The sequence below is a fragment of the Solea solea genome, chromosome 14 (genome assembly GCF_958295425.1).
Source record: "Solea solea chromosome 14, fSolSol10.1, whole genome shotgun sequence".
Classification (NCBI taxonomy): domain Eukaryota; kingdom Metazoa; phylum Chordata; class Actinopteri; order Pleuronectiformes; family Soleidae; genus Solea; species Solea solea.
In genome coordinates this window covers 13,670,306-13,684,890 of record NC_081147.1, presented here as the reverse complement: position 1 = coordinate 13,684,890, position 14,585 = coordinate 13,670,306, and positions in this window count along the sequence as shown.

Genomic DNA, 14,585 nt, shown 5'->3' with positions numbered 1-14,585 from the left:
TTTGACCAATTTTGGACGACATACTATACTATGACTTTTTTGACCGATTTTGGACGACATACTATAGTATGATGTTTTAGTGTGATTTAGGACAAAATCCAAGAGAGCCAGTTAACAAGGTTGGTGTACTGATAAAATTCTGGCCTTTGACACAACAGACCAGGGTTTAAGCCCTGTTTGGAACAAGTATCCTCTGCAGCATTGGGATGTATTGTTGTAATTTTTGACAATATACCATACTATGACTTTTTTGACCAATTTTGGACGACATACTTCACTATGACTTTTTTGATTGATTTTGGACGACATAGTATAGTATGACTTTTTTGACCGATTTTGGACGACATACTAAAGTATGACTTTTTTGTCACATTTCGGACGACATACTAAAGTATGACTTTTTTGTCACATTTCGGACGACATACTATAGCATGACTTTTTTGTCAAATTTTAGACGACATACTAAAGTATGACTTATTTGTCAAAATTTGGAAGACATACTAACCTATGACTTTTTTTGTCATATTTTGGACGACATACTAACCTATGACTTTTTTGACCAATTTTGGACGACATACTATACTATGGTGTTTTTGACTGATTTTGGACGACATACTAACCTATGACTTTTTTGTCATATTTTGGACGACATACTAACCTATGACTTTTTTTGTCATATTTTGGACGACATACTAACCTATGACATTTTTTGTCAGATTTTGTACGACATGCTATAGTATTATTTTATTTTTTTTTAAATTTGGAAGACATTCTATAGTATGACTTTTCTGTCAAAATTTGGACGACATACTAACCTATGACATTTTTGTCATATTTTGGACGACATACTATAGTATGACTTTTTTGTCAAAATTTGGAAGACATACTAACCTATGACATTTTTGTCATATTTGGACGACATACTATAGTATGACTCTTTTGTCATATTTTGGACGACATACTAACCTATGACTTTTTTTCTCATATTTTGGACGACATACTAACATATGACATTTTTTGTCAGATTTTGTACGACATGCTATAGTATTATTTTATTTTTTTTTAAATTTGGAAGACATTCTATAGTATGACTTTTTTGTCAAAATTTGGACGACATACTAACCTATGACTTTTTTTCTCATATTTTGGACGACATACTAACATATGACATTTTTTGTCAGATTTTGTACGACATGCTTTAGTATTATTTTATTTTTTTTTAAATTTGGAAGACATTCTATAGTATGACTTTTTTGTCAAAATTTGGACGACATACTAACCTATGACTTTTTTGTCACATTTCAGAAGACATACTAAAGTATGACTTTTTTGTCAAAATATGGACGACATACTAACCTATGACATTTTGTGTCAGATTTTGGACGACATACTATACTATGACTTTTTTGACTAATTTTGGACGACATACTATACTATGACTTTTTTGTCACATTTCAGAAGACATTCTATAGTATGACTTTTTTGTCAAAATTTGGACGACATACTATACTATGACTTTTTTGTCACATTTCGGACGACATACTATAGCATGCCATTTTTGTCAAATTTTGGACGACATACTATAGCATGACTTTTTTTTCCAAATTTTGAACGACATACTATACTATGACCTTTTTGTCATATTTTGGACGACATACTAACCTATGACTTTTTTGACAAATTTTGGACGACATACTATAGTATGACTTTTTTGTCAAAATTTGGACGACATATTAACCTATGACTTTTTTGTCAAAATTTGGACGACATACTATAGTATGACTTTTTTGACCGATTTTTAACGACATAATTTCGTATGGCGCTTTTGACTGATTTTGGACGACATACTATACTATGACATTTTTGACCGATTTTGGACGACATACTATATAGTATGACTTTTTTGACCGATTTTGGACGACATACTAACCTATGACTTTTTTGTCAAAATTTGGACGACATACTATAGTATGACTTTTTTGACCGATTTACAACGACATAATTTCGTATGACTTTTTTGACCGACTTTGGACGACATACTATAGTATGATGTTTTAGTGTTATTTAAGACAAAATCCAAGAGAGCCAGTTAACAAGGTTGGTGTACTGGTCAAATTCTGGCCTTTGACACAACAGACCAGGGTTCAAGCCCTGTTCGGAACATATAACCTCTGCGGCATTGGTATGTATTGTTGTAATTTTTGACAATATACCATACTATTACTTTTTTGACCGATTTTGGACGACATACTATAGTATGACTTTTTTGACCGATTTTGGACGACATACTATACTATGACTTTTTTGACCGATTTTGGACGACATACTATAGTATGACTTTTTCGATTGATTTTGGACGACATACTATAGCATGACTTTTTTGACTGATTTTGGACGACATACTATAACTATGACTTTTTTGACCGATTTTGGACGACATACTATACTATGGTGTTTTTGACTGATTTTGGACGACATACTAAACTATGACTTTTTTGATTGATTTTGGACGACATACTATAGCATAACTTTTTTGACCGATTTTGGACGACATACTATACTATGGTGTTTTTGACAGATTTTGGACGACATACTAAACTATGACTTTTTTGACAGATTTTGGACGACATACTATACTATGACTTTTTTGACCGATTTTGGACGACATATCATAGTATGACTTTTTTGACCGATTTTGGACGACATACTATAGTATGACATTTTTGTCATATTTTGGACGACATACTATAGTATGACTTTTTTGACGGATTTTTGACGACATAATATAGTATGACTTTTTTGACCGATTTTGGACGACATTCTATACTATGGCGTTTTTGACTGATTTTAGACAACATACTATACTACGACTTTTTTGACCAATTTTGGACGACATACTATACTATGACTTTTTTGACCGATTTTGGACGACATACTATAGTATGATGTTTTAGTGTTATTTAAGACAAAATCCAAGAGAGCCTGTTAACAAGGTTGGTGTACTGGTCAAATTCTGGCCTTTGACACAACAGACCAGGGTTCAAGCCCTGTTCGGAACATATACCCTCTGCGGCATTGGTATGTATTGTTGTAATTTTTGACAACATACCATACTATTACTTTTTTGACCGATTTTGGACGACATACTATAGTATGACTTTTTTGACCGATTTTGGACGACATACTATAGTATGACTTTTTTGACCGATTTTGCACGACATACTATACTATGGTGTTTTTGACTGATTTTGGACGACATACTATACTATGACTTTTTTGACTGATTTTGGATGACATACTATAACTATGACTTTTTTGACCGATTTTGGACGACATACTATACTATGGTGTTTTTGACTGATTTTGGACGACATACTAAACTATGACTTTTTTGACCAATTTTGGACGACATACTATACTATGACTTTTTTGACCGATTTTGGACGACATATCATAGTATGACTTTTTTGACCGATTTTGAACGACATACTATAGTATGACATTTTTGTCATATTTTGGACGACATACTATAGTATGACATTTTTGTCATATTTTGGACGACATACTATAGTATGACTTTTTTGACGGATTTTTGACGACATAATATAGTATGACTTTTTTGACCGATTTTGGACGACATTCTATACTATGGCGTTTTTGACTAATTTAGGCAACATACTATACTACGACTTTTTTGACCAATTTTGGACGACATACTATACTATGACTTTTTTGACCGATTTTGGACGACATACTATAGTATGATGTTTTAGTGTGATTTAGGACAAAATCCAAGAGAGCCAGTTAACAAGGTTGGTGTACTGATAAAATTCTGGCCTTTGACACAACAGACCAGGGTTCAAGCCCTGTTTGGAACAAGTATTCTCTGCAGCATTGGGATGTATTGTTGTAATTTTTGACAATATACCATACTATGACTTTTTTGACCAATTTTGGACGACATACTTCACTATGACTTTTTTGATTGATTTTGGACGACATAGTATAGTATGACTTTTTTGACCGATTTACAACGACATAATTTCGTATGACTTTTTTGACCGACTTTGGACGACATACTATAGTATGATGTTTTAGTGTTATTTAAGACAAAATCCAAGAGAGCCAGTTAACAAGGTTGGTGTACTGGTCAAATTCTGTATGACTTTTTTGTCAAAATTTGGACGACATACTATACTATGACTTTTTTGTCACATTTCGGACGACATACTATAGCATGCCATTTTTGTCAAATTTTGGACGACATACTATAGCATGACTTTTTTTTCCAAATTTTGAACGACATACTATACTATGACCTTTTTGTCATATTTTGGACGACATACTAACCTATGACTTTTTTGACAAATTTTGGACGACATACTATAGTATGACTTTTTTGTCAAAATTTGGACGACATATTAACCTATGACTTTTTTGTCAAAATTTGGACGACATACTATAGTATGACTTTTTTGACCGATTTTTAACGACATAATTTCGTATGGCGCTTTTGACTGATTTTGGACGACATACTATACTATGACATTTTTGACCGATTTTGGACGACATACTATATAGTATGACTTTTTTGACAGATTTTGGACGACATACTAACCTATGACTTTTTTGTCAAAATTTGGACGACATACTATAGTATGACTTTTTTGACCGATTTACAACGACATAATTTCGTATGACTTTTTTGACCGACTTTGGACGACATACTATAGTATGATGTTTTAGTGTTATTTAAGACAAAATCCAAGAGAGCCAGTTAACAAGGTTGGTGTACTGGTCAAATTCTGGCCTTTGACACAACAGACCAGGGTTCAAGCCCTGTTCGGAACATATAACCTCTGCGGCATTGGTATGTATTGTTGTAATTTTTGACAATATACCATACTATTACTTTTTTGACCGATTTTGGACGACATACTATAGTATGACTTTTTTGACCGATTTTGGACGACATACTATACTATGACTTTTTTGACCGATTTTGGACGACATACTATAGTATGACTTTTTCGATTGATTTTGGACGACATACTATAGCATGACTTTTTTGACTGATTTTGGACGACATACTATAACTATGACTTTTTTGACCGATTTTGGACGACATACTATACTATGGTGTTTTTGACTGATTTTGGACGACATACTAAACTATGACTTTTTTGATTGATTTTGGACGACATACTATAGCATAACTTTTTTGACCGATTTTGGACGACATACTATACTATGGTGTTTTTGACAGATTTTGGACGACATACTAAACTATGACTTTTTTGACAGATTTTGGACGACATACTATACTATGACTTTTTTGACCGATTTTGGACGACATATCATAGTATGACTTTTTTGACCGATTTTGGACGACATACTATAGTATGACATTTTTGTCATATTTTGGACGACATACTATAGTATGACTTTTTTGACGGATTTTTGACGACATAATATAGTATGACTTTTTTGACCGATTTTGGACGACATTCTATACTATGGCGTTTTTGACTGATTTTAGACAACATACTATACTACGACTTTTTTGACCAATTTTGGACGACATACTATACTATGACTTTTTTGACCGATTTTGGACGACATACTATAGTATGATGTTTTAGTGTTATTTAAGACAAAATCCAAGAGAGCCTGTTAACAAGGTTGGTGTACTGGTCAAATTCTGGCCTTTGACACAACAGACCAGGGTTCAAGCCCTGTTCGGAACATATACCCTCTGCGGCATTGGTATGTATTGTTGTAATTTTTGACAACATACCATACTATTACTTTTTTGACCGATTTTGGACGACATACTATAGTATGACTTTTTTGACCGATTTTGGACGACATACTATAGTATGACTTTTTTGACCGATTTTGCACGACATACTATACTATGGTGTTTTTGACTGATTTTGGACGACATACTATACTATGACTTTTTTGACTGATTTTGGATGACATACTATAACTATGACTTTTTTGACCGATTTTGGACGACATACTATACTATGGTGTTTTTGACTGATTTTGGACGACATACTAAACTATGACTTTTTTGACCAATTTTGGACGACATACTATACTATGACTTTTTTGACCGATTTTGGACGACATATCATAGTATGACTTTTTTGACCGATTTTGAACGACATACTATAGTATGACATTTTTGTCATATTTTGGACGACATACTATAGTATGACATTTTTGTCATATTTTGGACGACATACTATAGTATGACTTTTTTGACGGATTTTTGACGACATAATATAGTATGACTTTTTTGACCGATTTTGGACGACATTCTATACTATGGCGTTTTTGACTAATTTAGGCAACATACTATACTACGACTTTTTTGACCAATTTTGGACGACATACTATACTATGACTTTTTTGACCGATTTTGGACGACATACTATAGTATGATGTTTTAGTGTGATTTAGGACAAAATCCAAGAGAGCCAGTTAACAAGGTTGGTGTACTGATAAAATTCTGGCCTTTGACACAACAGACCAGGGTTCAAGCCCTGTTTGGAACAAGTATTCTCTGCAGCATTGGGATGTATTGTTGTAATTTTTGACAATATACCATACTATGACTTTTTTGACCAATTTTGGACGACATACTTCACTATGACTTTTTTGATTGATTTTGGACGACATAGTATAGTATGACTTTTTTGACCGATTTACAACGACATAATTTCGTATGACTTTTTTGACCGACTTTGGACGACATACTATAGTATGATGTTTTAGTGTTATTTAAGACAAAATCCAAGAGAGCCAGTTAACAAGGTTGGTGTACTGGTCAAATTCTGGCCTTTGACACAACAGACCAGGGTTCAAGCCCTGTTCGGAACATATAACCTCTGCGGCATTGGTATGTATTGTTGTAATTTTTGACAATATACCATACTATTACTTTTTTGACCGATTTTGGACGACATACTATAGTATGACTTTTTTGACCGATTTTGGACGACATACTATACTATGACTTTTTTGACCGATTTTGGACGACATACTATAGTATGACTTTTTTGATTGATTTTGGACGACATACTATAGCATGACTTTTTTGACTGATTTTGGACGACATACTATAACTATGACTTTTTTGACCGATTTTGGACGACATACTATACTATGGTGTTTTTGACTGATTTTGGACGACATACTAAACTATGACTTTTTTGACCGATTTTGGACGACATACTATACTATGACTTTTTTGACCGATTTTGGACGACATATCATAGTATGACTTTTTTGACCGATTTTGAACGACATACTATAGTATGACATTTTTGTCATATTTTGGACGACATACTATAGTATGACTTTTTTGACGGATTTTTGACGACATAATATAGTATGACTTTTTTGACCGATTTTGGACGACATTCTATACTATGGCGTTTTTGACTGATTTTAGACAACATACTATACTACGACTTTTTTGACCAATTTTGGACGACATACTATACTATGACTTTTTTGACCAATTTTGGACGACATACTATAGTATGATGTTTTAGTGTGATTTAGGACAAAATCCAAGAGAGCCAGTTAACAAGGTTGGTGTACTGGTTAAATTCTGGCCTTTGACACAACAGACCAGGGTTTAAGCCCACATATACCCTCTGCTGCATTGGTATGTATTGTTGTAATTTTTGACAATATACCATACTATTACTTTTTTGACCGATCTTGGACGACATACTATAGTATGACTTTTTTGACCGATTTTGGACGACATACTATACTATGACTTTTTTGACCGATTTTGGACGACATACTATAGTATGACTTTTTTGATTGATTTTGGACGACATACTATAGCATAACTTTTTTGACCGATTTTGGACGACATACTATACTATGGTGTTTTTGACAGATTTTGGACGACATACTAAACTATGACTTTTTTGACAGATTTTGGACGACATACTATACTATGACTTTTTTGACCGATTTTGGACGACATATCATAGTATGACTTTTTTGACCGATTTTGGACGACATACTATAGTATGACATTTTTGTCATATTTTGGACGACATACTATAGTATGACTTTTTTGACGGATTTTTGACGACATAATATAGTATGACTTTTTTGACCGATTTTGGACGACATTCTATACTATGGCGTTTTTGACTGATTTTAGACAACATACTATACTACGACTTTTTTGACCAATTTTGGACGACATACTATACTATGACTTTTTTGACCGATTTTGGACGACATACTATAGTATGATGTTTTAGTGTTATTTAAGACAAAATCCAAGAGAGCCTGTTAACAAGGTTGGTGTACTGGTCAAATTCTGGCCTTTGACACAACAGACCAGGGTTCATGCCCTGTTCGGAACATATACCCTCTGCGGCATTGGTATGTATTGTTGTAATTTTTGACAACATACCATACTATTACTTTTTTGACCGATTTTGGACGACATACTATAGTATGACTTTTTTGACCGATTTTGGACGACATACTATAGTATGACTTTTTTGACCGATTTTGCACGACATACTATACTATGGTGTTTTTGACTGATTTTGGACGACATACTATACTATGACTTTTTTGACTGATTTTGGACGACATACTATAACTATGACTTTTTTGACCGATTTTGGACGACATACTATACTATGGTGTTTTTGACTGATTTTGGACGACATACTAAACTATGACTTTTTTGACCAATTTTGGACGACATACTATACTTTGACTTTTTTGACCGATTTTGGACGACATATCATAGTATGACTTTTTTGACCGATTTTGAACGACATACTATAGTATGACATTTTTGTCATATTTTGGACGACATACTATAGTATGATTTTTTTGACGGATTTTTGACGACATAATATAGTATGACTTTTTTGACCGATTTTGGACGACATTCTATACTATGGCGTTTTTGACTGATTTTAGACAACATACTATACTACGACTTTTTTGACCAATTTTGGACGACATACTATACTATGACTTTTTTGACCGATTTTGGACGACACACTATAGTATGATGTTTTAGTGTGATTTAGGACAAAATCCAAGAGAGCCAGTTAACAAGGTTGGTGTACTGGTCAAATTCTGGCCTTTGACACAACAGACCAGGGTTTAAGCCCTGTTCGGAACATATACCCTCTGCGGCATTGGTATGTATTGTTGTAATTTTTGACAATATACCATACTATTACTTTTTTGACCGATCTTGGACGACATACTATAGTATGACTTTTTTGACCGATTTTGGACGACATACTATACTATGACTTTTTTGACCGATTTTGGACGACATACTATAGTATGACTTTTTTGATTGATTTTGGACGACATACTATAGCTTGACTTTTTTGACCGATTTTGCACGACATACTATACTATGGTGTTTTTGACTGATTTTGGACGACATACTATACTATGACTTTTTTGACCGATTTTGGACGACAAACTATAACTATGACTTTTTTGACCGATTTTGGACGACATACTATACTATGGTGTTTTTGACTGATTTTGGACGACATACTAAACTATGACTTTTTTGACCGATTTTGGACGACATACTATACTATGACTTTTTTGACCGATTTTGGACGACATATCATAGTATGACTTTTTTGACCGATTTTGGACGACATACTATAGTATGACATTTTTGTCATATTTTGGACGACATACTATAGTATGACTTTTTTGACGGATTTTTGACGACATAATATAGTATGACTTTTTTGACCGATTTTGGACGACATTCTATACTATGGCGTTTTTGACTAATTTAGGCAACATACTATACTACGACTTTTTTGACCAATTTTGGACGACATACTATACTATGACTTTTTTGACCGATTTTGGACGACATACTATAGTATGATGTTTTAGTGTGATTTAGGACAAAATCCAAGAGAGCCAGTTAACAAGGTTGGTGTACTGATAAAATTCTGGCCTTTGACACAACAGACCAGGGTTCAAGCCCTGTTTGGAACAAGTATTCTCTGCAGCATTGGGATCTATTGTTGTAATTTTTGACAATATACCATACTATGACTTTTTTGACCAATTTTGGACGACATACTTCACTATGACTTTTTTGATTGATTTTGGACGACATAGTATAGTATGACTTTTTTGACCGATTTTGGACGACATACTAACCTATGACTTATTTGTCAAAATTTGGACGACATACTATACTATGACTTTTTTGTCACATTTCGGACGACATACTATAGCATGACTTTTTTGTCAAATTTTAGACGACATACTAAAGTATGACTTATTTTTGTACGACATGCTATAGTATTATTTTATTTTTTTTAAATTTGGAAGACATTCTATAGTATGACTTTTTTGTCAAAATTTGGACGACATACTAACCTATGACATTTTTGTCATATTTTGGACGACATACTATAGTATGACTTTTTTGTCAAAATTTGGAAGACATACTATAGTATGACTTTTTTGTCATATTTTGGACAACATACTATAGTATGACTTTTTTGTCATATTTTGGACGACATACTAACCTATGACTTTTTTTCTCATATTTTGGACGACATACTAACATATGACATTTTTTGTCAGATTTTGTACGACATGCTATAGTATTATTTTATTTTTTTTTAAATTTGGAAGACATTCTATAGTATGACTTTTTTGTCAAAATTTGGACGACATACTAACCTATGACTTTTTTTCTCATATTTTGGACGACATACTAACATATGACATTTTTTGTCAGATTTTGTACGACATGCTATAGTATTATTTTATTTTTTTTTAAATTTGGAAGACATTCTATAGTATGACTTTTTTGTCAAAATTTGGACGACATACTAACCTATGACATTTTTGTCATATTTTGGACGACATACTATAGTATGACTTTTTTGTCAAAATTTGGACGACATACTAACCTATGACATTTTTGTTATATTTGGACGACATACTATAGTATGACTTTTTTGACGGATTTTTGACGACATAATATAGTATGACTTTTTTTACCGATTTTGGACGACATTCTATACTATGGCGTTTTTGACTGATTTTAGACAACATACTACACCACGACTTTTTTGACCAATTTTGGACGACATACTATACTATGACTTTTTTGACCGATTTTGGACGACATACTATAGTATGATGTTTTAGTGTGATTTAGGACAAAATCCAAGAGAGCCAGTTAACAAGGTTGGTGTACTGATAAAATTCTGGCCTTTGACACAACAGACCAGGGTTCAAGCCCTGTTTGGAACAAGTATCCTCTGCAGCATTGGGATGTATTGTTGTAATTTTTGACAATATACCATACTATGACTTTTTTGACCAATTTTGGACGACATACTTCACTATGACTTTTTTGATTGATTTTGGACGACATAGTATAGTATGACTTTTTTGACCGATTTTGGACGACATACTAACCTATGACTTATTTGTCAAAATTTGGACGACATACTATACTATGACTTTTTTGTCACATTTCGGACGACATACTATAGCATGACTTTTTTGTCAAATTTTGGACGACATACTAAAGTATGACTTATTTGTCAAATTTTGGACGACATACTAAAGTATGACTTTTTTGTCACATTTCGGACGACATACTATAGCATGACTTTTTTGTCAAATTTTAGACGACATACTAAAGTATGACTTATTTGTCAAAATTTGGACGACATACTATACTATGACTTTTTTGTCATATTTTGGACGACATACTAACCTATGACTTTTTTGTCATATTTTGGACGACATACTAACCTATGACTTTTTTTGTCATATTTTGGACGACATACTAACCTATGACATTTTTTGTCAGATTTTGTACGACATGCTATAGTATTATTTTATTTTTTTTAAATTTGGAAGACATTCTATAGTATGACTTTTTTGTCAAAATTTGGACGACATACTAACCTATGACATTTTTGTCATATTTTGGACGACATACTATAGTATGACTTTTTTGTCAAAATTTGGAAGACATACTAACCTATGACATTTTTGTCATATTTGGACGACATACTATAGTATGACTTTTTTGTCATATTTTCGACGACATACTAACCTATGACTTTTTTTCTCATATTTTGGACGACATACTAACATATGACATTTTTTGTCAGATTTTGTACGACATGCTATAGTGTTATTTTATTTTTTTTTAAATTTGGAAGACATTCTATAGTATGACTTTTTTGTCAAAATTTGGACGACATACTAACCTATGACATTTTTGTCATATTTTGGACGACATACTATAGTATGACTTTTTTGTCAAAATTTGGACGACATACTAACCTATGACATTTTTGTCATATTTTGGACGACATACTATAGTATGACTTTTTTGTCAAAATTTGGACGACATACTAACCTATGACATTTTTGTCATATTTGGACGACATACTATAGTATGACTTTTTTTTCCAAATTTTGAACGACATACCGTAGTATGACCTTTTTGACCGATTTTGGACGACATATCATAGTATGACTTTTTTGACCGATTTTGGACGACATACTATAGTATGACTTTTTTGTCAAAATTTGGACGACATACTAACCTATGACATTTTTGTCATATTTGGACGACATACTATAGTATGACTTTTTTTTCCAAATTTTGAACGACATACTATAGTATGACCTTTTTGACCGATTTTGGACGACATATCATAGTATGACTTTTTTGACCGATTTTGGACGACATACTATAGGATGACTTTTTTGATTGATTTTGGACGACATACTATAGTATGACATTTTTTGACTGATTTTGGACGACATACTATACTATGACTTTTTGACCGATTTTGGACGACATAGTAGAGTATGACTTTTTTGACTGATTTTGCACGACATACTATAGTATGACTTTTTTGACCCATTTTGGACAACATACTTTAGTATGACTTTTTTGACCAATTTTGGATGACATACTATACTATGACATTTTTGTCATATTTTGGACGACATAATATACTATGGTGTTTTTGACAGATTTTGGACGACATACTATACTATGACTTTTTTGTCACATTTCGGACGACATACTATAGCATGACTTTTTTGTCAAATTTTGGACGACATACTATACTATGGCGTTTTTGACTGATTTTGGACGACATAATTTCGAATTACTTTTTTTACATTACATACTTAACTTTGACATTTTTGTCACAATTTGGATGACATACTAAACTATGACATTTCTGTGACTTTTTGGACAACATACTAAACTATGACATTTTTGTTAAATTTTGGACGACATATAAACTATGACATTTTTGTCACATTTTGGACAACATACTAAACTATGACATTTTTGTGACTTTTTGGACGACATACTTAACTATGACATTTTGGTTAAATTTTGGATGACAAACTAAACTATGACATTTTGGTCAAATTTTGGATGACATATTAAACTATTATATTTTTGTCACATTTTAGACGACATGCTAAACTCTGACATTTTTGTCAAATTTTGGACGACATACTAAACTATTTATCAAAACATCTGGTTTCATCGAGAATGGCGGGCTATTACTTTTCTAAGCATTTTGAGCAACCATTGCGACAAAAATTGCAAAAAACTGCGAATAATTTCCACATACACATGAATGGGAGACGATCGACGAAATGATCACAACCCAGCCCAGTTTGGATCCTCACAGCTTAAAAGTCATTCTCTTTTAAAGGGTGATTCCACCAAAATACCACTTTGTCTAAATACTTCAAGTTTTAAAGGTTCAATCCACCCAAATGTTACTCCTTTACCAGAACAAGTCCTGCACCCGACGACATCGGCAGCAAGAACAGCAGGCACACTCGAAATTTTGCCGCAGAATTTTTTAGTTTTAAACTAGTCAGCGAGCTAATTAAGATGTAATTGAGTGTAGCAGAAAGGAGACACTTGTTTTTATCAGACAATGAGTAAATGAAGCAGAGATATGGCCTTCGCTGTTAGTCTATCATGGCTGAGATGAATGCAGCATGCAGAGCACGCAGTTGTCCTGTCATCTGCCTGATGTGAGACAGAAGCAACGGCTCTCCCTTGAGAGCGCTCCCCAAATGGTCCAGGCTAACAGCGCTCTACCAAGGAATTAGCTTGCTCAGCCACCATACACACTCACACACACACACACACACACTGAATTGTCACACTGGCTGAATGTTACATAACTGAGGTCAGTGCCTAGGCCGGGATCAAGGACACACATCACTGATTTGTTATTCTTGCTGAACTCACAAAAGACAGCGTGAGGTGTCTGAACCCATAAAAAAGACGGGGCTTGCCTGGTGCACTGTGAAATGATATCTCTCATATGACCTTTTTCCAAAGCCGTGAGATATTCATGTAGGCGGTAAATAATGTAAAACCATTTCTCTGATATTGTGACACGAGAGGACAGTAAAAACTGATACGATCAGTGGCAATGACTCTAACAGTGTTATATACAGTAGCTCCAGAGCAGTGTGGTTCTAGGAATGGCAATGTCGTTGAA